Genomic DNA, 26,265 nt, shown 5'->3' on the forward strand with positions numbered 1-26,265 from the left:
CAAGGAGCAACTATCCTGTGGTAAAGGCTAGGGGTCCATGAAAGAATAAGATTAATAACTAAAATAGAGAGAAGAAGGAAAAAGTATTTCTATTTGGGAATTGACAGACATGACAGTGAAAGCTTCATCAGGAGTAGAGTGAAAAAATGTTTTAAGGAAGTGATATTTAACTGTAAAACATCAGAAGGATGGTTTTAACAAAAAAGCTAAAATGTTCAACATTTAGCAAATATGCAATCATCGATCACCTCAATGAATGCTTCCCAGCTAGTACTGGGAACTAGCATGATGTAAGAGAAAAAGAGAAAATAGAAAACAGAAGAAGAGAGTAGAGAGAAGAGATGATTAGGTTTCTTCTTAAAAAACTAGTTTAGAATAAAAGAATAATATAACAGGGACAAAGAATCAAGGATGGATTTGATTGTCCTTGTTTTTCACTTGTAACCTGAGAAAGTTTGAGATATGTTCAAAAGTTCAGAGAAGTAATCAAGGCATTGGGATTTATTAAAAAGTCAGAAAGATTAAATAATGAAAGAGTGATGCATGCAGTTAGATAAATAATGATATTAACAAAGACCATGACAATGATTGAGAGAGAAATACAATGCCTGTCTCCAACACAGACAGTGGGTGGAGGAGGAGGAAAATAGGGACATTGGTGGCAGGGAAAGTTGCACTGGTTAAGGGGAGTGAGCATTTTATGGCTTGAGGCAACTAAAAATTCGTCCCTGTTCCAGATCATAATTCATTTCTCCCTCCTCTGTACTCATTTAACACTGTGGAGACCCAAAAGTACTCTGATCAGCACCATCTTTTCTGTTTTGGAAGAATAAAAGAGACCCAGGAATGCTTTCATACTGTAAATAAACAATCTGAATTGTATCTGACTTCTGAGACCAGAAGAACCCAAGAAGCAGTTTTTTTTTTACTCATAGCAATTCACTGCCCCATTTGGTTAGGAGCTCTGGGAAATCCTAAATCATGAGGCTAGACTAAAGATTCACACACAGAGAATAAATTTGAAACAGTCAATGATACCAAGACTCAAAAGGCCACCAGAAAATGGGACTGTACCACAGCTTTCAGAAAAAGCACGTCAATATATTTTTAAACTGACTGATGTACATCCTCTGCATGTAATGAACAATATTGCCTTAATTAAAATAAAGGTGAATCAATTTATAAAAAGCATTAAGACTCATAAAATACTTCTGAGCATTCCCTTTGTATAACTAAGTAAATAAAGGAAGCCTTAGTTAGCTAAATTTCTAAATGGTGATTTCTACATGGACTCATTTGTCAAAAAATATTAAATGAATGTTTTATGCATGCACTATACTGGAATTGAGGCTACCTAGTTCTCAGTAGACTTTTTTTAAGGGACAGATTAAAAAACAAATAAATAAATGGTACAAATATTTACCCAACGGGATTGTATAAAGGGTAGTATGCTAGCCTTGAACCTAGCTGACCAAGTCTCACTGACCCAAGTTCTATCTCTGACATCCCATAAAATCCCCCAAGTACCAACGGAGCAATTCCTGCATGCAGAGCTAGAAGTGACCCCTGAGTATTACCATATGTGGCCTTAAAAAAAAAAAAAAAAGTAAACCCCAGTGATCAGAGAAATGAAGGTACTTGCCTTGCACAAGAATGATGCACTACATGTGTTATTTTAAGCATTACTAGGTGCTCAACCAAAAAGAACAAAACCTAAAAGTAAAGGAAATATCACAGGTGACTTGTTAAGATTTCTATCATTTATTATCATTCCACTTTGAGTTAGTTGGCTATCATAAGGCAGAAGGCAAGATAGAGGGGTTAAGGCATATGCACTGCATGCAACCGATTCTGGTTTAAGTAGACTAGGCCTCACACCATATAGTCCTCTAAGCATCAGAAGGTGCATCCCAGGTGCCCCCAATACTTCTATTCCCTTTCCCACCCCCATATCAACCAGGGTGGCCTAAGTAATTGTTGGCATTACAAGATTTGAGCAATGTGTCTTTGGACTTAAGCATTAAAATTCTGGCCTGGTTGGCTTAGAATAATTGGAAAGGGACTCTGAGTTTCCTGAGTAATGCTTGGGAGACCATTCCTCCCCACCAAAATAAATAAATAAATAAATAAATAAATAAATAAATAAATAAATAAATAAATAAATAAATAAATAAATAAGAGCTTATCAAGAAGGTGAAAAAATTACAAAGATCTAGTCTCAAACCTCGATCATTTGCTATCTTCAAAAAGCATGATTTACTTTTTCTGGGGAAGTACTGGAACAAATGAATTAACTGTACCTACTAATTGAAGTAAAATTTGGTCCCGAAAGAAGCAATAAAGAAGATACTAGAAGTTAATAATGTCTCTACATGATTCAAAAAAAAAAAAAATATCCAGTGGTACCATCTTCAGGACAAAAAGGTTTTTGCAAATAAATGAAGTCTCCACGAGGTCTTTCCTTTGCCCTGTTTGTTCTATTTCTTACTATCACTTTCTGAATTCAACTAATCACTTATATAAAAAATGGACTGAGAAGCTACAATATGCAAACTACTTTGAGTGATTAAGTATTTTAATATATATTCACATATATATGTATACATATATACAAAAACATACACCAGTTATATACATTGGCCCTGTGTAACCTCCAGTTGTTAAAATTTCTAAGTTTGTTGATATTTGAATTCAAGTGTAGATGTTTGATTTTGATCAGGAGAGAGAGGGAAATAATCTTTAACAAAATAAGTAAACATTAAGCAAGGACACATGAATCACAGAAGAATTCACAAGAGAGAATATAAATATATATATAAGAAAAAATTAAGAGCTTTCACACATGTCTCTTTCTGTGTAATTATTGATAACAATCACTTCGTTCATATCTGCATTCTTAAAGGTTTTCTATAATCAATTTCTAATTATAATGCTTTTCATAAAGTATCAGTGCCATGAACTTTTATAGAGAAAATTTGGGGGAGCCTATACCTTGTTGTCAGTGCTTACTCCAGGCTCTGTGCTGAGAGATCACTCCTTGTGGGGCGCACAAGACCATATGTAATACCAGGGATCAAATGCAGGTCAGTCATATGGAAGACAAGCACTCAACCCCAATGTACTCTCTAGCCCTCTGCCATAAACTTTTAACTCAAAAGAAATTATAGTTTCCTTTCTGAAAGAAAATGAGACATAAGCTGTACTTCCACACATACACACAAACAGACCAACTAACCCTGATTTACAAAAGAGACCCAAGAAAGAGTTTTAACTTTAAGATATACTTCGAATTTCTCTTTTACTATTCATTAAATTTTAATTTGACTTGCCTTTTCATACCACAAAGCTCTTATTCAAAAATAGTATAAAAAATATATCCACATGTTGTTCTGCAGAAGGAGAACAAAATACCATTATTTGTATATCCTGTTCAAACACTATAAGAATAAAAGAACTGTTTTCAGAAATGATGAGGTTCCTGCAGATAACATTTGCCCATAGGATTTGAGGCTTTTTGTGTGTGACATAAAGTGCAGAGTACTTTGAGGATGGTTACAGATGCAATGGCACAGAAAAGGCTTTTAACTTTGGCTCATTTCCTCTGACCACCAGGCCTCCATTCTAAATTATAACCTCTCAAAGCTAGGAACCCTTAAAACTAGATTGTAAGCTACCTTTCCTTTGTATCATCACAAAATAAGAACACTTTGTTACTGGAAAATAAAAACACAAAATTATTGGACTCAATAACTGTTCTCATCATTGTAAACCAATAAACAAGTCCCAACAAAAATTGTTTCTGCTAATAGCTACTGCTTATTGAAATGCCAAAAAAATAAATTCAAAATAAAGTCAAAACAGAATCCGATTTAACAATATAGATGATTTTCTATTCAAAAGCAAACTTCAATATTGAAACTGGATAGAATATATCTCAGTGCTCTTTCATTATACACAAAATATATTTTAACTTAAGCACTAATATACTGTCATTTGTAACTAAGAATAGCAATAAATTTTTAATTGATCTTATTGTTAACTTAGGAAATTCTTTTGTACATAATTCATACCAAAACTACAGGCTCATTAGAGTCACTTCTGGAGCTCTAAAAGCATTCTCTACCCAAAAATGAAGTAATAGTTGGACTGGGAAATATAAGTATCATATGGATCCCTTTCCCTTAGTTGAGAATTAGAAATAAGCTGTCATAGTTAACTTTTCAGTGAACTAGTTATAGATAGAAGGGTCAATCCAGAAACTCAAATAGCTGAAAGGCAGGGCATACACTGGGCAAGTTAAGCAAATAAATAACCACATTGCAAATGATGGAAAAGAGATGTTTCTTTGTTGGAGAAAGTGACCATAAGCATAAAAGGGAGGAAGTAAGAACAAATCTTGCTGTTCTAGACTGGATTAGAGATAGTGTGAATGTACTGTTTAAAACAGGTGAATCTATAGATAGATGGTGATTAGCCCACTAGCTACAGATGCCTGTCCATACGTTTTGTGTATACATGTGTACAGATAAATATATATATCCTAGGTTTATTCATGAGAAGACCAGAATTAAGGCAAAAATAAGCACCTCTAGAATTCAACCCAGAGTGTCTAAACATTATTCTCTAATAAAATAACCAAAAATTCTCAGTAGTTAACTAAATAAATTAACTTTGGAATACATTTACAAAACATCACTTCTATAGAAATGGTACCCAAGATAAGTAGTCTGAATCTATTCATAAGGCTACATCACATAAAACCAACTAGAAAAACATAATTTGACTAAGCTCTTAAAAAAATGTCGAGACCAGGCCCGGAGAGATAGCACAGCAGTGTTTGCCTTGCAAGCAGCCAATCCAGGACCAAAGGAGGTTGGTTCAAATCCCTGTGTCCCATATGGTCCCCCGTGCCTGCCAGGAGCTATTTCTGAGCAGACAGCCAGGAGTAACCCCTGGGCACCGCCGGGTGTGGCCAAAAAAAAAAAAAAATGTCAAGACCATGAAAGGTTAAAGAAAAGTTTCAGAATGATAGAAAACAAAGCAGTGAGACAAATAAATGTCTTCAGAACATAATCCTCAATTTTAGAACTATAATGGACATCCATGAGATAATACTGAATCATGAGTTCAAGCTGTAAATTACATGGTAATATTGTTTTCTACACTGAAATTATGTGAAGTTATGAACATCCTTATTTTTATGGGAAAATATTTTAGACATATACAATTAATTATGCAGTAAATTATAATAAAGTATCAAATTTGCAACTTTTTCAAATCAAAGATAACTTCAAAATAGCAATAAAGTATTGAACAATATAAGATAACTTTAATAAACTGTTAATAAAGAAATCTAGTAAAAGTACTCTAATATTATTAAGAAAAATGTTCATTTTTATAGGAGGCACAATCTACTATTAATTTCTCAATACACAATGCCATTCTTTTTTTTTTTTTTTTTTTTTTTTTTGAAATCACACTCGGCAGTGCTCTGCGCTCAGAAATTGTTCTTTGCGAGCACGGGGGACCATGTGAGATGCCAGGATTCCAACTACAACCCATCCTAAAGCACCAAGGGGAGAGTAAATGATAGTGCAAGGAGTCTATAGTTAATCCCATGACAGTATACTTTAGGGTGGAGAAACACTGTATCTCCTAAGCCAAGGGAATTCCCTCTATAATATCCCCAATAGTTACTGTGCCTATGCGGGGGGGGGGGGGGAGAAAAGAAAAAAAAAAAAAAGCACAAAACAATCATTTTTACACATATTTATTTATCGATTGATCGACTTTTGACAACTTTATTTTGGTATAGATATTGAAGTTGATGTCTCCAATATTATTTTATTTTATTTTATCTTATCTTTCTCTTTCTTTTTGTACTCCGGTATGATATGATTTCAGAACCGAGACTATTGTGTGGTACTTGTTTTTATTGCTGTAGTGCTCACTGGATATTTAATTTAATATTTCTTTCTGTATTGTTGTGGTGTTTCAATTACCTTTTTCACATCCTCTCTCAAACTGAGGTTGAAAGCCTCCTCCGCCCATTTTCAGCATATTCGACTTTTTTTTTTATTTTGTACCCCAATCTATTGCTTTTCAAACAAAACCACATAACTTGATTTATCTAGCTCTCTGCCTCTTAAATAGAGGGGGAAACAAAGGAGGGTATCAGGACCAAACTGATATATAATCACTAATAGTAAGCTAGACAAAGAGGGGACCATCTACTCTAGCAGCCTGGGGTGGGTGGGGGATGGTGGGGTATATGGATTGCAGAAAGGGAACTGGGATGGGGACAAATTTGGTGCTGGGTATTCCCCTCATTCAGAGTTAATATGTACCTAAAATACTACTGTGAAAGATATGTAAGCCATTATGATCAAAATAAAAATTAAAAAAAAGAAAATCAAAAGATCAAAAAAATTAAAAAGTATTTCTTATTCTAGGAATGGTAAATATTTTAAGAATAAAGTTGCAGGAAATATCTGGTAGTCATAAAAGAATACCTTCTGAGATGGTGTACCCAGATTCTTGCAAGATGAAATGTCCCACCACCCTCAAAGAATGACTATGGTCATAAGCAAGCTCCAGGTAATAAGATGTCAGCATATGCTTTAGCACAGACAATGGCCCCAAAACTATGGGGCATTTCAATTCCTCTGGCAAAGTAGGACCAACAGGGCAATATTGGCCCAGTATTGGCTGTCAGCAATATAGCACTCTCTCTCGTTCTCCCGCTCTCTCTCTCTCCTTTCTTTTCTTTCTTTCTTTCTTTCTTTCTTTCTTTCTTTCTTTCTTTCTTTCTTTCTTTCTTTCTTTCTTTCTTTCTTTCTTTCTTTCTTTCTTTCTTTCTTTCTTTCTTTCTTTCTTTCTTTCTTTCTTTCTTTCTTTCTTTCTTTCTTTCTTTCTTTCTTCTTTCTTTCTCTCTCTTTCTTTCTTTCTTTCTTTCTTTCTTCCTTCCTTCCTTCCTTCCTCCTTCTTTCTTTCTTTCTTTCTTTCTTTCTTTCTTTCTTTCTTTCTTTCTTCCTTCCTTCCTTCCTTCCTTCCTTCCTTCCTTCCTTCCTTCCTTCCTTCCTTCCTTCCTTCCTTCCTTCCTTCCTTCCTTCCTTCCTTCCTTTCTTCCTTTCTTTCTTTCTTCTCTTTTCTTTCTTTCTTTCTTTCTTTCTCTCTCTCTTTCTTTCTTTTCTCTCTTTCTCTCTTTCTTTCTCTCTTTCTTTCTCTCTTTCTCTCTCTTTCTTTCTTTCTTTCTCTCTCTCTTTCTTTTCTCTCTTTCTCTCTTTCTTTCTCTCTTTCTTTCTCTCTCTTTCTTTCTTTCTTTCTTTCTTTCTTTCTTTCTTTCTTTCTTTCTTTCTTTCTTTCTTTCTTTCTTTCTTTCTTTCTTTCTTTCTTTCTTTCTTTCTTTCTTTCTTTCTTTCCTCTCTCTTCTTTCTCTCCTCTCTATTCTCTCTTTATTTCTGTCTGTCTCTGTCTCCTCTCTCTCCTCTCTCTTTATTTCTGTCTGTCTCTCTTCTCTCTCTCTTCTCTCACTCCTCTCTCTCCTCTCCTCTCTGTCTCTGTCTCTCTGTTTCTCTCACTAATTCTGATGTTTCCCCATTCCTCCTACCTTTCTTGCAAAGATGTAAACCCCCCCCAAAAAAAAAAAAAAAACTCTGCACACCAAACTTGATCAGTATTTACTTCTAGGAAACCAATCTACAACATGACACTCCTTTGCTATTTGACAAAATAGACAGATCTGGATACATTTGATAAATTTGTCTTGTGAGTAAAAACTTTACATCTAACACACAAGACAGTTAAAATTTTCTTAAGGTAAATTTTGTTTCTAAGTCTCTTCATCCATTTACCTTCTCATGCTGTGTGGCAAAGAAGTGTACTTTACCCTTTCCATGTTAGCCACATATAAAATATAAACATTGTTTAAACAACAAATTTCCCTCTTATGGTCCATTAGCTCCTGCTGCTCCTTCCTGTAGTGAAATTGAAATATAACAAAACGATTTCCATGGCAATAGATAATAATCTAGTAAATATGAGTTTCTGATTTAGCAACAAAACAAAACAATAGAAGATTATGGGACTGCAGTGAGATGAAATTTCAAGTTCAGTGTATAACACATTTTAAAACAAAGAAAATAGACTAAAGTGCATAAAATAAATATGAAGAATAAAGTTCATTACTAGACAAATGTTTCTAAAAACACAGATATCAATCATTGTTTGTAATAGTACTCCCTATAATTACCTACCACAATATATTCAATGCTAAACATTTTTGTTACAAATTTGGGAATGATTGCAATTATTTCCTTGAAAATCTGTTAATTAATATGCTTTCCATTTCCAAAATAATCTATTATAGTTATTTTAATAAACATTGCAAATAGTACTGTGAATAATTATTGTCATGTATTAATTGACCATATACTTGGGGGGTTGGCCCCACTCTCACAAATTTTAATGATTAATGTTCATTGTCCATTGGAAAAGTACATTAGAGCTATTAAAAAATTAACTTTGTATCAAGTCAGCACTTATAAATTAGATCTAAAATTATATGATCTGACTCCTATAGCCCTTTACCATAGCCTGTTACTATATATAACATGTTTTCTTTTTTTTTAATTAATATCTTTATTTAAACACCATGATTACAAATATGATTGTAGTTGGATTCAGCCATGCAAAGAACACCCCCTTCACCAGTGCAACATTCCCATCACCAATGTCCCAAAACTCCCTTCTCTCCACCCTCCTCCTGCCAGTACTCTAGACAGGCTTTCTACTTCCTTCATTCATTCACATTGTTATGATAGTTCTCAATGTAATTATTTCTCTAGCAGCACTCATCACTCTTTGTGGTGAGCTTCATGTCATGAGCTGGACCTTCCAGCCCTCCTCTCTTTTGTCTCTGAGAATTATTGCAAAAATGTCTTTCATTTTTCTTAAAACCCATAGATGAGTGAGATTATTCTGCATCTATCTCTCTCCCTCTGGCTTATTTCATTCAGCATAATAGATTTCATGTACATCCATGTATAGGAAAATTTCATGACCATCTCTCCTGATGGCTGTATAATATTCTATTGTGTGTATGTACCACAGTTTCTTTAGCCATTCATTTGTTGAAGGGCATCTTGATTATTTCCAAAGTCTGGCTATTGTAAACAGCACAGCAATGAATATAGGTTTGAGGAAGAAATTTTTATATTGTATTTTTGTATTCTTAGGGTATATCCCTAGGAGTGGTATAGCTGGATCATATGAGAGCTCAATTTCCAGTTTTTGGAGGAATCTCCATATCACTTTCCGTGAAGGTCCGACTAAGCCGCATTCCTACCAGCAGTGAAAAAGAGATCCTTTCTCTCTGCATCCTTGCCAGCACTGCTTGTTCTCATTCTTTGTGATGTGTGCCAATCTCTGCAGCATGAGATGGTACATGAAAAAATGCTCCACATCACTAATCATCAGGGAGATGCAAATCAAAACAACCGTGAAGTACCTTTTATTTCATGTGACTTGGACATTTGTATTTCTTCTTTGACAAAGTGTTCATTTCTTCTCCCCATTTTTTGATGAGATTAGATGTTTTTTTTCTTGTAAAGTTCCATCAGTGCCTTGTATATTATGGATATTAGCCCCTTATCTAATGGGTATTGGGTGAATAGTTTCTGCCACTCAGTGGGTAGCTCTTGTATCCTGGGCACTATTTCCTTTGAGGTGAAGAAGCTTCTCAGCTTAATATAGTCCCATCTGTTTATCTCTGCTTCCACTTGTTTGGAGAGTGCTGTTTCTTTCTTGAAGATGCCTTTAGTCTCAATGTCATGGAGTGTTTTACCTACGTGATGTTCTATATACCTTATGGTTTCAGGTCTGATATCAAGGTCTTGAATCTATTTGGATTTTTACCTTCATACATGGTTTTAGCTGAGTGTCTGAGTTCACTTTTTTGCAAGTGGCTAACAAGTTGTGCCAACACCACTTGTTGAAGAGGCTTTCCTTGCTCCATTTTGGATTTCTTGTTCCTTTATCAAAAGCTAGGTGATTGTATGTCTGGGAAACATTCTCTGAGTACTCAAGTCTATTCCACTGATCTAAGGATCTGTCTTTATTCTGATACCAATACTGTTTTGATAACTATTGCTTTGTAATACAATTTAAAGTTGGGGAAAGTAATGCCTGCCATATTCCTTTTCCTAAGGATTGCTTTAGCTATTCAAGGGTGTTTATTGTTGTAAGTGAATTTCAGAAGTGTTTGATCCACTTCTTTGAAGAATGTCATGGGTATCATGCATTAAATCTGTACAATGGTTTGGGGAATATTGCCATTTTAATTATGTTAATCCTGTCAATCCATAAGCAGGGTATGTGTTTCCATTTCTGCATGTCCTCTCTTATTTCTTGGAGCAGAATTTTATAGTTTTATTTGTATAGTATAACCTGTTTTCTTAAGTTCTTTACCTCCCTTTGACCTCATTTCCCATCAGCCTAGTATATCCTTATTATCACGAATGATTCCTTAAAGCTTTACCCCAATGCTTCTAGTACTTAAGAGCTGGTTTTACATCAAAATAATAATACAGCAGATAAGACACTTGAATTTGCATGCAGCTGACCCAGCTCTGTTTCCTATCACCACAGATAGTCTCTGTGTCACTCAGAGTGATGCCTGAATGCAGATCCAGGAATAATTCCTGAGTATTCCTGAAGTGATCAAAAAACAATAAAAATTAACTATTTTCTTTCATACAACTCTGACAATAAATGATGGATGGTGTTCCTACTAGAACCAGCCAGTTCTGACATCAATTGGTATACTACAATCCAACTCTATTAGGACACTAACTACTTCAAATTAGCTTCAGATTACAAAGGGGAGCCACAAGAAAGTCCATATATCAGACAGCAGCAACAGTGCAGGCCTACTGGTTAACCACACTCAATCCACCACTTTTTAAATTTTTTTATGTAAACACAAGGTTACTTATAATAGAGTTGGATTTTTCTTTTCATAGTTAAAAAGCTGTTCATGATGGACTTTGGAAATACAGGTGTTGGAGCAATGGCACAAGCAGTAAGGTGTCTGCCTTGTGTGCGCTAGCCTAGGACAGACCACAGTTCAATCCACTGGCATCCCATATGGTCTCCCAAGCCAGGTTTCTGAGTATATAGCCAGGAGTAACCCCTAAGCATCACTGGATGTAGCCAAACAAACAAACAAATGAAAAAGAAATACAATGGACAATACCCTATACCAGTGCACACATTTCCGGCCTCCAATGTCCTCAGTTTTCCACTTACCTTCTTCCATGCCCTTTCCCCTCCCTCCTTCCTCTTTCTCTCTCCCTCCCTCCCTCCTTTGTTCCCTCCTTTTTTCTTTCTCTCTTTTCTCTGTGTCCTTGTCTGTCTCTGTCTCTCTGTCTCTTGTCTTCCTTTTTTTCTTTCCTCTTTCTCTCTCCGTCCCTCCTTCATTCCCTCCTTTTTTCTTTCTCTCTTTTCTCCGTGTCCTTGTATGTCTCTGTCTCTCTGTCTCTTGTCTTCCTTTTTTTTCCTTTTAGACACTGTGGTTTGCAATATTGTTACTGTAGGGGTAGGGGTATCATGCATAACACTTTATCTCCTTCAGCATGCAATTCTTATCCAGAGTGATCATTTCCAACTATCACTGTCATAATGGTCCCTTCTCTGCCCTAATTGCATTTCCTTACTATTTGTGGCAGGCTTCCTATCATGAACTGGTCCTCCTAGTTCCTATCTCTATTGTCTCTGGATATTATTACCATAGTGTGTGTGTGTGTGTGTGTGTGTGTGTGTGTGTGTGTGTTTTATATCTCACAAATGAATGCGATCTTTAATATCTATCTCTTTCCTTCTGGCTCATTTTTCTCAAGATAATACTCTCCATATCCATCTTTGTATAAGCAAGTTTCAGAACTTCATTTTTCCTAATAGCTTCATATAATCCATTGTGAAGTTGTAGCACAATTTCTTTAGCCACTCATCTGTTTGGGGGCACCTGGGTTGTTTCTAGATTCTGGCTATTGTGACTAGTGCTATGTCAAACATAGGAATGTAGAGGGCTTTTCTGCATGGTGTTTTTAGGCTCCTAGGGTATATCCTTAAGAGTAATATTACTGGATCATATGGAAACTCAATTTCTAGTTTTTTGAGAAATATGCATATTATTTTCCAAAAACGCTGGACCAACCTACATTTCCACTATCAGTGAATGAGATTCCATTTATCCTGGCATCCACACCAACACTAGTTGTTCTATTTCTTTGTAATGTGTGTCAGTCTCTTTGGTATGAGATGATAGCTTTTTAATGTTTTGATTTGCATCTCCCTGAGGATTAATGATGTAGAGCATTTTTCATGTGCATTTTGACCATCTGTATTTCTTTTTTTGAGGAAATATCTAATTATTTCTTCTCCCCATTTTTGGATGGCGTTAGATTTTTTTTTCTTGTTAAGCTCTACCAGTGCCTTATATATCTTAGTTATTAATCCTTTATCAGATGTGTATTAAGTGAATTGTTTTTCCCATTCTGTAGGGAATCTTTGTATCCTAGTCACAGTTTCCTTTGAGGTGCAGAAGCTTATTAGTTACACATTCCCATTTTTCAATTTTGCTTAACATGCTCACACAACCTACCTGAACTACAAAGTTGAAGGGATCTCTACAGCTCCCATTTCAATCAACAAGTTGTCAGAACAGCTCACAGAACTCTGTAAAAGGCTTTACTTGCTCTGGTAGAGTCATTATAAAGTAATAAACATGAATAGCCAGGAAATGATAGTTCCATAAAGGTGGCAAGCACAAGCAATTCTGTCCCTTAGAGTAGGAGAGTACCACACTCCACAGCACTCATGAGGATAGATTCAATCATCAGGCAATGGTGATTTATTCCATTTCTTCCAGTTCTTACCTCTTTATTGGAGATTGTGGAATGGGGTGAAAGTTCCAGTCTTGGGTCAAGATTCAAGACCAGACCACTAAAGTTAGCCTGAGCTCCTTACCCAAAACTCTTTAGAAAATAAGTTGTTCCTTATTATCTTATCATTCAGAAAAGTCAAGGTTCTCAGGAGTCCAGGGTCAGAGACAAAGACTAAATAACAGGCAATGATGTATGAACTCATTTTTGAACATTACCTTAAAAGTCTTAGTTTAGGGGTTTTTTCCTAACTATTTATTTTGAGGTCCAGAGAGATCATACATAGGTTAATGGACTTCCTTTGCAGACAGTTGTGACAGGGAGTATAGTCTGAATCCCATCACCACCTAAGATCCACCAAACACTGCCAGGTATGGTTCCTGACTGCAGAGCCAGCAGGATTCCCCAAGTACAGATACAGGCATGACCTCAAAAAATAATTGTTTTCTACTATTACCTAGTTCTAATAATTCCCCTTATAGCACCTCCTGTGAGAAACATCTCCCAGACCTCTATTCGTTTATCATCTTTCCTCAAGTTTATATCACACAGAAAGGATAAATCATAACATATTTTCAATTATATTTACTGTGTTGGCTGTCCTGCTTAGGGAATACAATACCTGCAGTCTGTAAACTCTATATACTTACTTACAAGAGCAATTTCATTTTGCTCCTGATAATTTGTCTCAGAGTACAGGACTCACAGTTTTACCATCTCTAAAAAGAACATACCTCCTAAGAGCAATGTATCTAGTTTTCAATGTTCAATATCTGTTCAGCTTTCAAAATCTTCCCCCATTACCCTGAGTACAACTTTGCACTATGTCCAAAACAAACAAAAAATGAAAGCATAGACCCTATTTATATAATAAAAATAATTGCAACTGAAGATAGGTAAATGCTCAGAATTCTTTTACTATTGTTCTGTTTACATAAATAGGCTCTATATCCAAATAATTTTTCTAAAAAGAACAGATCCCTAAACAGCCAAGGGGGAACAAAATGTCATTCTAACTGAAGCACTATTTTGTATTACCATGCTCTCATATTTTCAAAATGCTTTCCTTTTAAGTGGTAATAACTTTTTTAAAAACTGACCTTCAACACATGAAACAGTTATTGATTAGTCTGCTAATAATCAACTTATATCTACCAACCAATGTAGGCCATTGATTATGTGATAATTTTATCTCTGGCATCAGTATCATCATAGGCATTGCCCTCCGGCCCCTGAACTTTGCTTGTGAAGCCCTCTAAAAATAATTAAAAAAAGGTGTAATGCTATGGAAACATAATACTATAAATTGTAAAAATAAATATCACATAATGATCCTTAATGTCTTGAAATGCTCTTTTTTACATAAATATTGGGCTTACAGAAAATAATAGTCAGTTTTTTACTTGATAATGTAATATTAATCTTAATGTTCTTGAAAAGTACTTGAAAAACCTAATTACTGATTGGCTGAAAGTTATATCATAGCTTCTTTAGTTAAAAACCTGTTTTATTGGACATTTAGAACATTAAAGTAATGCTGAACAATTATTTATATTTGCTTTGGCCTCTGATTACTCTCTAGAAATTTTTTTATGTTAAGAATTTTAAATAAGGTGGAAATGATGAAACAGAGGTCATTTGTTTGTTTACCTTGCATGTGGACAACCAGATTTAGTCCCCTGAGCACTGCAATAAGTGATGCCTGATAGTAGCCAGGAGTAAACCATAATGACTGGCGATTAAAATAAATTTAAAAAACAAAAAACCACCCCAACACAAATGCAAAAAGCCAATAGAAGGTATGTAATGATTTTCAATACTTACGGTGTCACAACTAAGCTGTCCTCTCTCTAACAGCACATAACAATACATATGGTGAACCAGAAAGATATTTTACTATTTAAGATATAAAAAGAGGAGACGGATGTGATATCACAGGGGGTAGTGCATTTGCATTACATGCAGTTCACATCTCCGGAATCCCATATGGTACGTTAAGCATCTCCAGAAATAACCCCTAAACTCAGAGCCAGGAGTTACTAATTCCTGAGTGCCACCAGGTATGGCCCAAAAAATATCACCACCACAAAAAGATATAAAAAAAAAAATTTCGGGCCCGGAGAGATAGCACAGCAGCGTTTGCCTTGCAAGCAGCCGATCCAGGACCAAAGGTGGTTGGTTTGAATCCCGGTGTCCCATATGGTCCCCCGTGCCTGCCAGGAGCTATTTCTGAGCAGACAGCCAGGAGTAACCCCTGAGCACCGCCGGGTGTGGCCCAAAAATAAAAAAAAAAAAAAAATTCACACAATTTAACAACAAAAACAGTTTTTATAAATAGCAAAAATATATCTGAGTAAATATGTCTACTTTGTGATCTACAAAGAAAACATGAGTTCACCTACAGAGATATGTGAAATAATGGTCATCATTCTTTCACTAAAATAAAAAGGAAAATCATAGTGAGATATCACTTTATACCCTGAACCATGACTTATATCAAAAAATATGGGAAACAACAAATATTGGCATATGAAGAAAAAGGAACCTTTGGTAGAAATAGGAAGATAAATAGGTACAGATGCCATGCAGAACTATATAAATTGCTTTAAAAACACATAAGAAAGAAACATCATGTCATCTAGTAATATCAATTCTAGAAATTTTTCTAAAGGAGGTAGTAACATAAATTTGAAAGGATATTTATACCTTTATGTTCATAATAGTTTTATTCATAATAGAATAACATAAATCAATTTAAATACTAACTAACCCAAAACCATGAGGTATATAGAAAACATATAGTTAAAAACACTCCATGACATTGAGACTAAAGACATCTTCAGGGAAGAAACAGCACTCTCCAAATAAGTGGAAGCATAGATAAACAGATGGGAATATTTTAAGCAAAGAAGCTTCTGTACCTCAAAGGAAACAGTGACTAGGATACAAAAGCCACCCTTAGAATGGGAGAAACTATTCACCCAATGTCCATTAGATAAGGAGCTAATATCTAAGACATACAAGATACTGACAAAATTTAACAAAAAAAATCTAACCCCATCAAAAAATGGAGAGAAAAAAATGAACAATTTCTCAAAGAAGAAATAAAAATGGCCAAAAGGCACATGAAAAAATATTACACGTAACTAATCATCAGGGAGATGCAAATCAAAACAACAATGGGGTACCATCTCACTCCACAGAAACTGGCACACATCACAAAGAACAAGAACAATCAGTGCTGGCTGGGATGTAGAGAGGAGGAACTCTCATTCACTGCTGGTGGGAATACCCTCTAGTCCAGCCTTTATAGAAAACAATATAGAGATCTCTCAAAAAACTGGAAATTGAGCTCCCATATATGATCCAGCTATACCACTTCTAGGGATATACCCTAGGAACACAAAAATACAATACAAAAACCCCTTCCTCATACCTATATTCATTGCAGTGCTATTTACAATAGCCAGAATCTGCAAACAACCAAGATGCCCTTCAACAGATGAATGACTAAAGAAACTGTGGTCCATATACACAATGTAATATTATGCAACTGCCAGGAGAGATGAAGTCATGAAATTTTCCTACACATGGATGGACATAAAAACTATTATGCTGAGTGAACCAAGTCAGAGGGAGAAAGATAGACACAGAATAGTTTCACTCATCTATGGGTTTTAAGAAAAACAAAAGACTCGTTGTAATAATGCCCAGAGACAATAGAGCTGAGGGCAGAGAACTGGCTCATGGTATGAAGATCACCACAGAGTGGTGAGTGCAATTAGAGAAATAACTACACTATCAACTATCCTGACAATGTTAATGAGAGAAGTAAAATGTCTGTCTGGAATATAGGCTGGGGTGGGGGAGAAGGGAAATGGGGGTTATTGGTGGTGGGAATGTTACACTGGTAAAGGGGGTTGTTCTTTTAATGACTGAACCCAACTACAATCTTATTTGTAATTATGATGCTTAAATAAAGATATTATTAAAAAAATAAAGTAAATATTAACTAGTATATGACTGAATAAAACAGCTGTGATGGGGATTGGAGAGAGAGTACAACAGGTAAAATACCTACTTGCACATAGCTGACCTGAGTCCAGTCCCCTAATACACCTTGTACCACAAGCCCAGTTAGGTGTGATTACTGAACACAGAGCCTGAAGTAAACCTGAGGACTGCAGAGTGTGTCCTCAATCAACAAAACAAAATTTATTAATAAATAATAATAAAGCATGATGTGGTCTGAAGAAGTTAGTCAGAGGTCCAAAGGTTCCTTCAAAACCATCCTGACCACTGCACCTTAGTTTCATTATTAAAATCTCAATGCCAGTGCCCTTCTGTCTACCTACCCGCTTTACAGGAAATAATACTTCACTGTCTGATTTAGAGGTGAAACTCCCTGCTACAACATTGAGCTTCAAAGGTTAAAAACTATTTTGGCATCATGTTATCCCTATCACCTGGATCACAATAAGCAGTCTAATTAAATCTGTTACATAAATTTGTAAAATCAATAACTAAGAGATTACATGACCTCTATCTATCAATGATTCAAAAGAATAAATCACTCAACCTGTAAGGTGTCACAGATCCTCAGGAACAAGTAACATCTTAAGTATATCATAAATTTATTCAAGTTCAAACTTTTGTTTGTTTGTTCTTTTGGGCCAAATCCAGCAATGTTTACTACAGGCTCTACACTCAGGAATTACTACTGGCAGGCTCAGGGAATGCTGGGGATTAAGTCTGGGTCAGTCGTGTGAAATCAAGAACCCTATCCATTGTACTAAGTCTCCGGCCCAAAAGTTCAAAAATTTTATAATAATAGTAACCTCTGTTTCAGACATCAATCTTACAAGCTCTGCTTTTTCCCTTTCACCTTTCGGGGATCACCTTGTCTCCTGTTTGACCTTTCTAAACAAATTTTAGGAGAATCCTGGATAGATAACTGCCAAATGAAGATGTTAACTGGAATCACCCATGTCTTAAGAAAAGCCAGCAAACCATATGGAGAACACTTCAGGTCATCCTTTTCCTGAACCCCCTATAGCGCAGATGCTGTCCAGGGAAAGAATGTGTAGACCAATAAAGAAAATCATGCAGAAATCCAAGTAAGTTATGCCCAGAAAGAGGAAAAAAAATGTCAGTGTAATTGCAGTTCCCATTGACACCACACCACTGAAAATGATAAGGGGAAAATCTAATGGCAGCCATTTGGAAGCAGAAGTATGACACACTGTCTAGGCTCTTTTACTATCACTTCAGAGTGCTAAGAACTTTTTGCAAAATGACTTTTGGTCACTCTCCAAGAAATATTCTTCCCCCTATTACTCTGTGTACTCTAATGTGTGAAGTAACTTATTTTGATCAACAGGATCTTGCCCCCTGACATATATTCAGAACAAATAAGAGGGCCTATGTTTATATTTATATATATTTATCTTTCCCATAAAACTATCAGTAAACATTGCTGCCACTTTTGAATTCTCTTCTCAGATTGTCCTGGATTTTGCCACTTTTAAATAATGTAGTAAAGAAATGTCAGCATGCAAAATTCACTTTCTGGAAGTGACTCTTGTAAATGGACTGACTTATTCCCATTCATTACATCACTTGTAGTAGATTTTATACTCCTTTACGAAGGGAAAGAGAAACAAAAACATGTTCCTTTAAACATGCTAGACTTCTATTTCTAATAGAATCCAGGTCTTGTTTCTTAAAAAACTGTCCTGATCTTGAGTATATGAGGAAATACTGTAATTTTAAAAACTCACATTTCTCTGAGTTTTCATTCTAAATCACTGGTAATTTCTTCTTATTTCTCTGACTCTAATAAATATAAGAATACAGTTTAGGCACAGTGTTTAAATAAAGATAATTAAAAAAATATATAGTTCAGGGAAAGTACAGGTCCAAAACCAGTTCCCCTTTTTTCTTTATTTAGCTCAGAGATCATCAGACTACCTCATGCGAATCAAATCATACATACCATCTAATTTTTATTTATACATTAAACAAAATAATTATTTAAGTATAACACAATCACACCTATTTGGTAATTATTGCCACAATACTTTACAATCAAAGTAAAGCATTGAACAATTACAACCAAGACCAAATGGTATTAATGACTTTTTCTAATAAAGGTTTCCCAAGCCCTATTCAAAGATAGGGAGCTCAGATTCATAGCCATAAATCTGTGCACAGACCAGTCAGTTCTGGGTAACTAAACACATGAGAATGTACCATAGGAAAACACTATACTACTTTACAGAACTTTAGAATAGCTTCCATTAAAATGACAAAAAATAAAATAAAATAAAATAAAAACCACTAGCAATGGTGTGGAAAAACTTGAACCCTAATATATTTCTGGTGGTCATATAAAAGAGTCTGCATAGTGGCGTTTGAAAGTTCAGTACTTTCGTTAGAAGTTTAATATAATTTAACATGTGTGGCAATTCCAGATCTATTAATCTACAAAAAAAAAAATACTAACAGACTTAGAGATCGTTTCAAACAAATATTTATAGCAGCATTATACATATAGCTTATATCTTGTGTGCAATCCAAAACACATCAAATGGTAAAGAGTTTTAAATATTGATTTGAGCACATAATATTCTTCAGCAACAGAAAGTAATGACATGCTGATTGGTACCTGCTACAACACGGATAAGCCTCAGAAACATTATGCCTAGTGAAAGAGGCAGAAAAAAAGAACATCAATTTTGTGGCTCCATTTAAGTAAAATGTCCAGAAAGAGTAAATCTATATGACAAAAAAATAGAATATTAGTCACCTGGGAGAGAGCATAAAAGAACTGATTATAAGTAGAAATAAGAAATATTTGGGAGATGATAGAAGAGTGGCAAAACTGGATTTCGTGATCACTATACAAATCTGTAAACTCATAATATTTCACTGATTTTTACATAACATCGGTGAATTTTAGAGATATAAAGTCTACATTAATAAATATAAGAAAGAAACAAACAAAAAAGGTCATTTTTTTCAGAAACAAACTGAATTTCTAGAGGAAATGAAAGAATTTACAAATCAATTTCAACAAAAATCTTATAAAATCATTAGTATTAAGTAATAAATTTTATGATTTATTTTTTGGGAGTCACACCCGGCAGTGCTCAGGAGTTACTCCTGGCTCTATGCTAAGAAATCGCTCCTGGCAGGCTCGGGGGACCATATGGGATATTGAGATTTGGACCACTGTCCTTCTGCATGCAAGGCAAATGCTTTTACCTCTATGCTGTCTCTCTGGCCCCAATTTTATGATTTATTAAGCTTTGGTTAAAAGACTCATAAAATAACTGAAGTAATAATAACAGTGATCAAAATATATTGAGTTTTCTAGAAGTCAGAAACTATTTTAAATGTTTTGCATCTGTTGACTCATTTAATCATAATAATCACATGAAACAGAAACCATTTCCTACCCATTTCAGAGATGAGAAAAGGATGATCCAGAAAAATAGTACAATTAGTAAAGTGCTTGCCTGCATAGAGCCAACTGGGTTCAATCTCATCCCATAAAGTCCCCTGAGTACATAAGGAGTGATCCCTGAGTGCAGAGACAGGACTAAGACCTGGACAAAGTCAAGTATGATCCAAAAATCAAACAAACAAAACTAGAGACAAGAAAATGAAATATAAAAAAATGAGTAACATGCTCAAAATCATAAGAATAATTATATCAACATACTCAAAAATAAATCTTGAAATGCTAAATAACATTAGCCTATACTAAGAAAAATATATAACATCAGGTATTAAATAATACAGTGTGTTTACTATAAATAGTGTATTTAAGACTGGTTTTTAAATTGGGACTAGAGTACAGAATGAATGGTGCTTGCCTGGCACAAGGCTGACTCGGGTTTGATCAATCCCCAGAACCCTATATGATCCCCCCCATACCCACTAGGAATAATCACTTAACACAGACAGGTATGGTTAAAAAAAAATCAAAACAACATAAATTAAAAAAGAACTTAGTAGTAAGAAAAAAGGAGCGAGGGGGGGCGGTGAAAAAAAAATAAAGAAAAAAGAAAAAAGGAGCAACAAGGTCAGTAACTAATGCATATTCACCAAAAGACTTAATCATTAAAAAAACTTTATAAACCCATCATCTATCTAATATGCTTCTCTGCTCAAAGAAATAAAGAAATGTCATAGTACTATAAGTAAAAGCAACTCTATTCTATTATGCAAGTCATGCATGAACACACAAACATACACACCAAGTTACACATAACAAAAAAACTTTCTAGTACAATGTATTGCAAAACTAGAAGTGAATCATTGCTCCTATATACGAAAAGTACAATGACACAAGACGTGACAGCAATGTGTCTTATCTTTTTCATATAAAAGTTTAATTATAAATTTCACATACCAGTAAACCATGAATAGAAAACTTGGGGACAAAATTTCTAGTCATCTTCCAGGAAAATACACTCAAACTTAAAGATAGCTTTAGGCAGGGGAGCTGATAAATGAACAACCTTTGATGTCATTAACATATTTTAAACTAAAGTAGTACCTCATATAAATGATCCGTAAGCCTATAATATCTGACAACAATGTATTTTAAAATGCCTAATAAAACAAAATATTCAGACTACAGATCAAACAAGATATATAGCTAAAACTAGATTGACTCTCAATACCTTTGCATGCTAAAACTAAAAAATAACCACATCAGCGATTTCTGTCTAAATGATATATTGATGATAAACTACAGTAAAAAATGGTACTACAAAATATGCCATATATAGCTAGCAATATATGTTTTCTAAGTGCAGACAAGTTACTGTCAAGTTAAATTGCTTTTTTTATATAGAAATAAATTTTTTATGTAGCAACTTTTTTATACTGGTTTTACATTAGTAATATGTATATTTAAGGCATTGTTTTAAATCTTAAGAACCATTCCACAACTGAAAATTAGTTTCTATGCATATTTTCTTAGCATGTCAGTCAATACAATACATTAACAATAAATGCATGATATATATATATATATGAAAATCAGCCTATAGTTAAACATTACAGATCTATACCCAAATACATTAAATAGTCCTAAGTAATAGAACTATGAATAACCCTCATAATTCAACATAGATTGTGGTAAGAACCATTACAGTAGCACAAGTTCATTTTTAGTTGTCAGCCACTTTTTCAAATCACCTGCAAATGTTTTTTGCCTACATTATGAATAATATCACCCACTGCACCAAAAAAGCAAAAGACAAACATATTTTTTTTTAAAAAAAATCTAATGGGTAATTTAAGTAAGACTGTGGAAATGTCAGGATTATCCATAAAAATTAAAATTCACAATAACAAAAAGTGTTCGTTTAAAAGCGACCAGGTAAAATTCAAGATTAGAACTACTACATTTGCAGGCTTTTAAAATAAAAAAATCATGATATAAAATAGTATTAAAAATAATGTTTTAGGCTTAGGAGGCTACCATACCATTCCCTTCTCCAGTGTGCCTACGTATCTCCACCATTTTCCGTAGGCCCCTTTTTGCCCACCCCCCAGTTGATAGTCACATACATATCTGCTGTCAATATTGCTAGATTTCTGTCGATTAACCATTATCTAAGCACTTGCTATTGTGTTGTCACATATGAATGAGATTATTCAATATTTGTTTTTCTCTTTCTGACTTGTCTTGATTAACCTGACACCCTCCAATTCAATCCAAGGCAGTACACAATGCAAAACATTGTCTTTTCTTGTATAGCAATACCGTATTTGCCGGCATATAAGACGACGCCCTAATTTTGCACTTAAAACATAGGTTTAGGCCTATATTCGCTGTATCAGACAGAACGTTCCTGTGCTGCAACTGTATGTACCACAGTGAGCCAATCACAACAAGCAAAGGTTCAAAGGTTATACTGCAATAGACTTCCTCTCTGACTCTGGCCAATCTGAGCAGGCTTTTTACAGTGTAGATTTGGTACAGAACATTGTCTAATTTGCATGCATAAAAAGCCTGCTTAGAGTGGCTGAGTTAGAGAGGCATCCGAGCACCCTTGCAGTGATTGGTGCAGGATCAAGTTGGAAAATTCGTTTTGTGGCAATATTCAGACAATATTCATTTAGTGGCATATTGAAACATTTTTCAGGATATACTCGGCGTATAAGATGACCCCCGATTTTCGGTTGACTTTTTTTGTTTCAAAAATCATCTTATACGCCGAAAAATATGGTAGTTATTTCATTGGCTATAGGCAATTTCTATTACTAGTCATTGGTTGTTGGGTACCTCAGCTGTTTTCATATATTAGCAATTGCATACTGTTCTGCAATGAACAGGTAAGTTTATGAAGTTCAACAATAATAACAACAAAAACCCATAAAAATATCTTAAGAACTGAAAACTTTTTCACTTAAAAAATAGTGGTGCACAATAGGCAAATGAAAAACATTTCATCCTCATTTATGTTTAAGGAAATGCCAATAAAAATCAGAACATGATACCATCTTATACTATTGTTAAGGGGCAATATCAAAAGGGCAACAGATAGAGATAGAGGCAGAAATGATAGTATAATGATTAGGATACTTGTCTTGCACATAGGAAACCCAGGTTTGATCTCAACCACTACCAGAAGTTATTTACTGAGCATTGCTGGGTATAGCCCAAAAATACAAGAAAAATCAAAAACAAACACACACAAAAAAGATGACAAATAATCAGTGCTGGCAGGAAAGGGGCAGAAAAAGGAATACTATCATCAAGCATTGTTAATAGACTGCCTGCCCTCTGGTTTAACCTCTATGGAAACAATATAGACACTTCTCAAAAATTAAAAGTAGCTTTTCCGCACAAGACACCCAAGAAGACACCATAGAACACAATCTTCAGAGCCCAAACATGGTAAGAGCCCCGCCCGATAAGGTGGATGCTGATCCCTGCCGTGTTTTGGGCACAAGAGAGCCATTATAAAAGACTGCTGTCTTGCTCCCTTTCTGTTTTTCTGCACAAGACAGCCAAGAAGACGCCATCAAATTCAAAAATTGAACATAGGACTTCTTGGGTCAACAGTAATTCTACTCCTTAGCATCTATCCCAAGAATACAGAGATTATGATATGAGAAGACTGGGAAGATTAGAATCTGTAAAACAGAGTAATGATAATAAGTAAACTACATAAAAGAAAAAAATAAAATAACCAATACATATGCATCTACAATTGAGAATGATAAAAAAATTGGAAGCAAAAAAATAGAGCTAGAGGGCAAAATAAATAAACCTACAATCATAGAGAAAAATGCCAGCACTCTTTCCTCAGTAATTAGTAACAAAAGAACAAAAAGAATAGTATGTATCACCATTACAAATTTTTCCTAATTGACATATTGTATTTCATCCAACTGCAGAATACACATTATTTATAATGTACATTTTATGTCAATAAATGATCACATCGAGGTCTTAAACAAAGACAGGGATGAGTTTAAATAATTTTTTAAAAGATTCAGATCACTCAATATTTTCTTAGACTGTAATAGAATTAAACTAAAATTAAAAAAGTATAAACAAGATAAAATATATGAGAATCACATAGTCTACTTCTAAGAAAATAGTTGAAGAAAAATCATAAGGGAAAACATCAATATAAAGAAGTAAAAAATAGAAAGTGTAACATATCAAATTTTGTGAGGAAAAGCTTATATAGTCTGAGTGCTGCTTCACAAAATATGCTACACAACAGATTCACCATGCAAGATTTTAAATATCCCATTGCACCCAATATCTCATTAAACAATTAAGACAATATGCCTTAGTTTGGTATATAAGCATTAATAATTTTTAGAATGCATACATAATTTCAATTTGTAAAAAAAATTGGTTGGAAGGGAAACACATAGCTTACAAAAAATTTTCAGCTCAATAAAGTAGAAAAAATGAAGCAAATTAAACCAAAGTACATAAAATAGATGAAATAATATAAGTAAATCATTAAAGAAATTAAAAACAGATGACACAACAGCTGTTTTATTGAAAGTACTATTTTAAATGATAAATTTCTATTAGAGCAATGAAGGGAATAAAATAAAGAGAATAAATTATAAACACCAGAAATCATTGCGGACATTTCACAGATGCTGCAGGCATGTTAAAACAATAATAAACAATATTATGAACAATTTTATACCAATATCCTTAATGATTTAGATTAAATGAATAAATTGCTTTGCTTAAAAGGGACAAGTTATAAGACTAATTCAAAAGAAAAAGACAATCATCAATCTCAAAACTTGAATTTATAATTGTGTTTCTCATGAAGAAAATTCCAGGACCAGATGGCTTCACTGACAAATTCTATCAGATATTTAAGGAAGAAGTGAAATAAACCCTACATGAGCTTCTTCAGAAATAGATTGAAAAAAGGAATAGTTTCCAACTTATTGTATGAAGTCACAAAATCAGATGTATATTCCAGAAAAAGTGATAGACCAAAATAACTCATGAATATGAAGTTATTTAATAAATCATTGCTAAATCAAATTTAGCAATGCATAAAAAAGCCAATTTATCATAATCAAGTATGGATTACACAGGAATGCAAGAATTATATAATCTACAAATAGCCAATCAATGTAATTCACCATATCAAAAGATCAAAAAGCAAATCAACTAAAATTATATGAGCATATGATATTTGTAAGAGAAAAATATAACAATATTCAGGAAAATAGAAAAGTGAGACTATGTGGTCCTAACTGAAAAATAAGACTCATGAAAACAGAATGGTTTTATTTTTGTGAAGCAAGATAGTTTTTATTGACTAAAACTTACTTAGAAGAACACAGAAAATTAGAACAGAAAGCTGTACAGAAGCTCTCCAAATTCAATGAGCCAAAACAGTAACATTGAAGGCTCAACTATCACCTAATAGCTCAGTAAATCCTCAGACAATGACTTTAGTAACACCATTGTGATATATATACACATATATATTTAAAAGCATAATAAAATACATTATTTTGTGCCATTAATGTAGCAGATTTGGGGAGTAGCTAGGAAATGGGAGACTGGAAAAGGGAAGGTCACACTGGTGGTGCAACTGGTATTGGAACACTGAGTACCTGAAACAACTGTATCATGAATAACTTTGTAAATCACAGTGCTTAAATAAAGCTCTTACCATTAAAAGAAATAAGTTGATTAGAAAGATGTGAGAGGAGAGAAAGAGGGGAAATGTGTGGAAGAAAGAACACAGGCTTCACCAGAGTGGAAACAGGAAAAGAAACAGACAAGCAAGTGAGATACTGA

At 34.4% G+C, this 26,265-nt stretch overlaps 1 protein-coding gene across 1 annotated transcript in view; it reads right to left on the reverse strand.

The window, feature by feature from the left end:
* The window catches only part of IMMP2L (inner mitochondrial membrane peptidase subunit 2), a 950,803-nt gene that overhangs the window by 780,540 nt on the left and 143,998 nt on the right, over nucleotides 1-26,265 (reverse strand). The gene's annotated exons all lie outside the window — the stretch shown is intronic.

This window comes from Suncus etruscus, chromosome 1 (genome assembly GCF_024139225.1).
Source record: "Suncus etruscus isolate mSunEtr1 chromosome 1, mSunEtr1.pri.cur, whole genome shotgun sequence".
NCBI lineage: Eukaryota > Metazoa > Chordata > Mammalia > Eulipotyphla > Soricidae > Suncus > Suncus etruscus.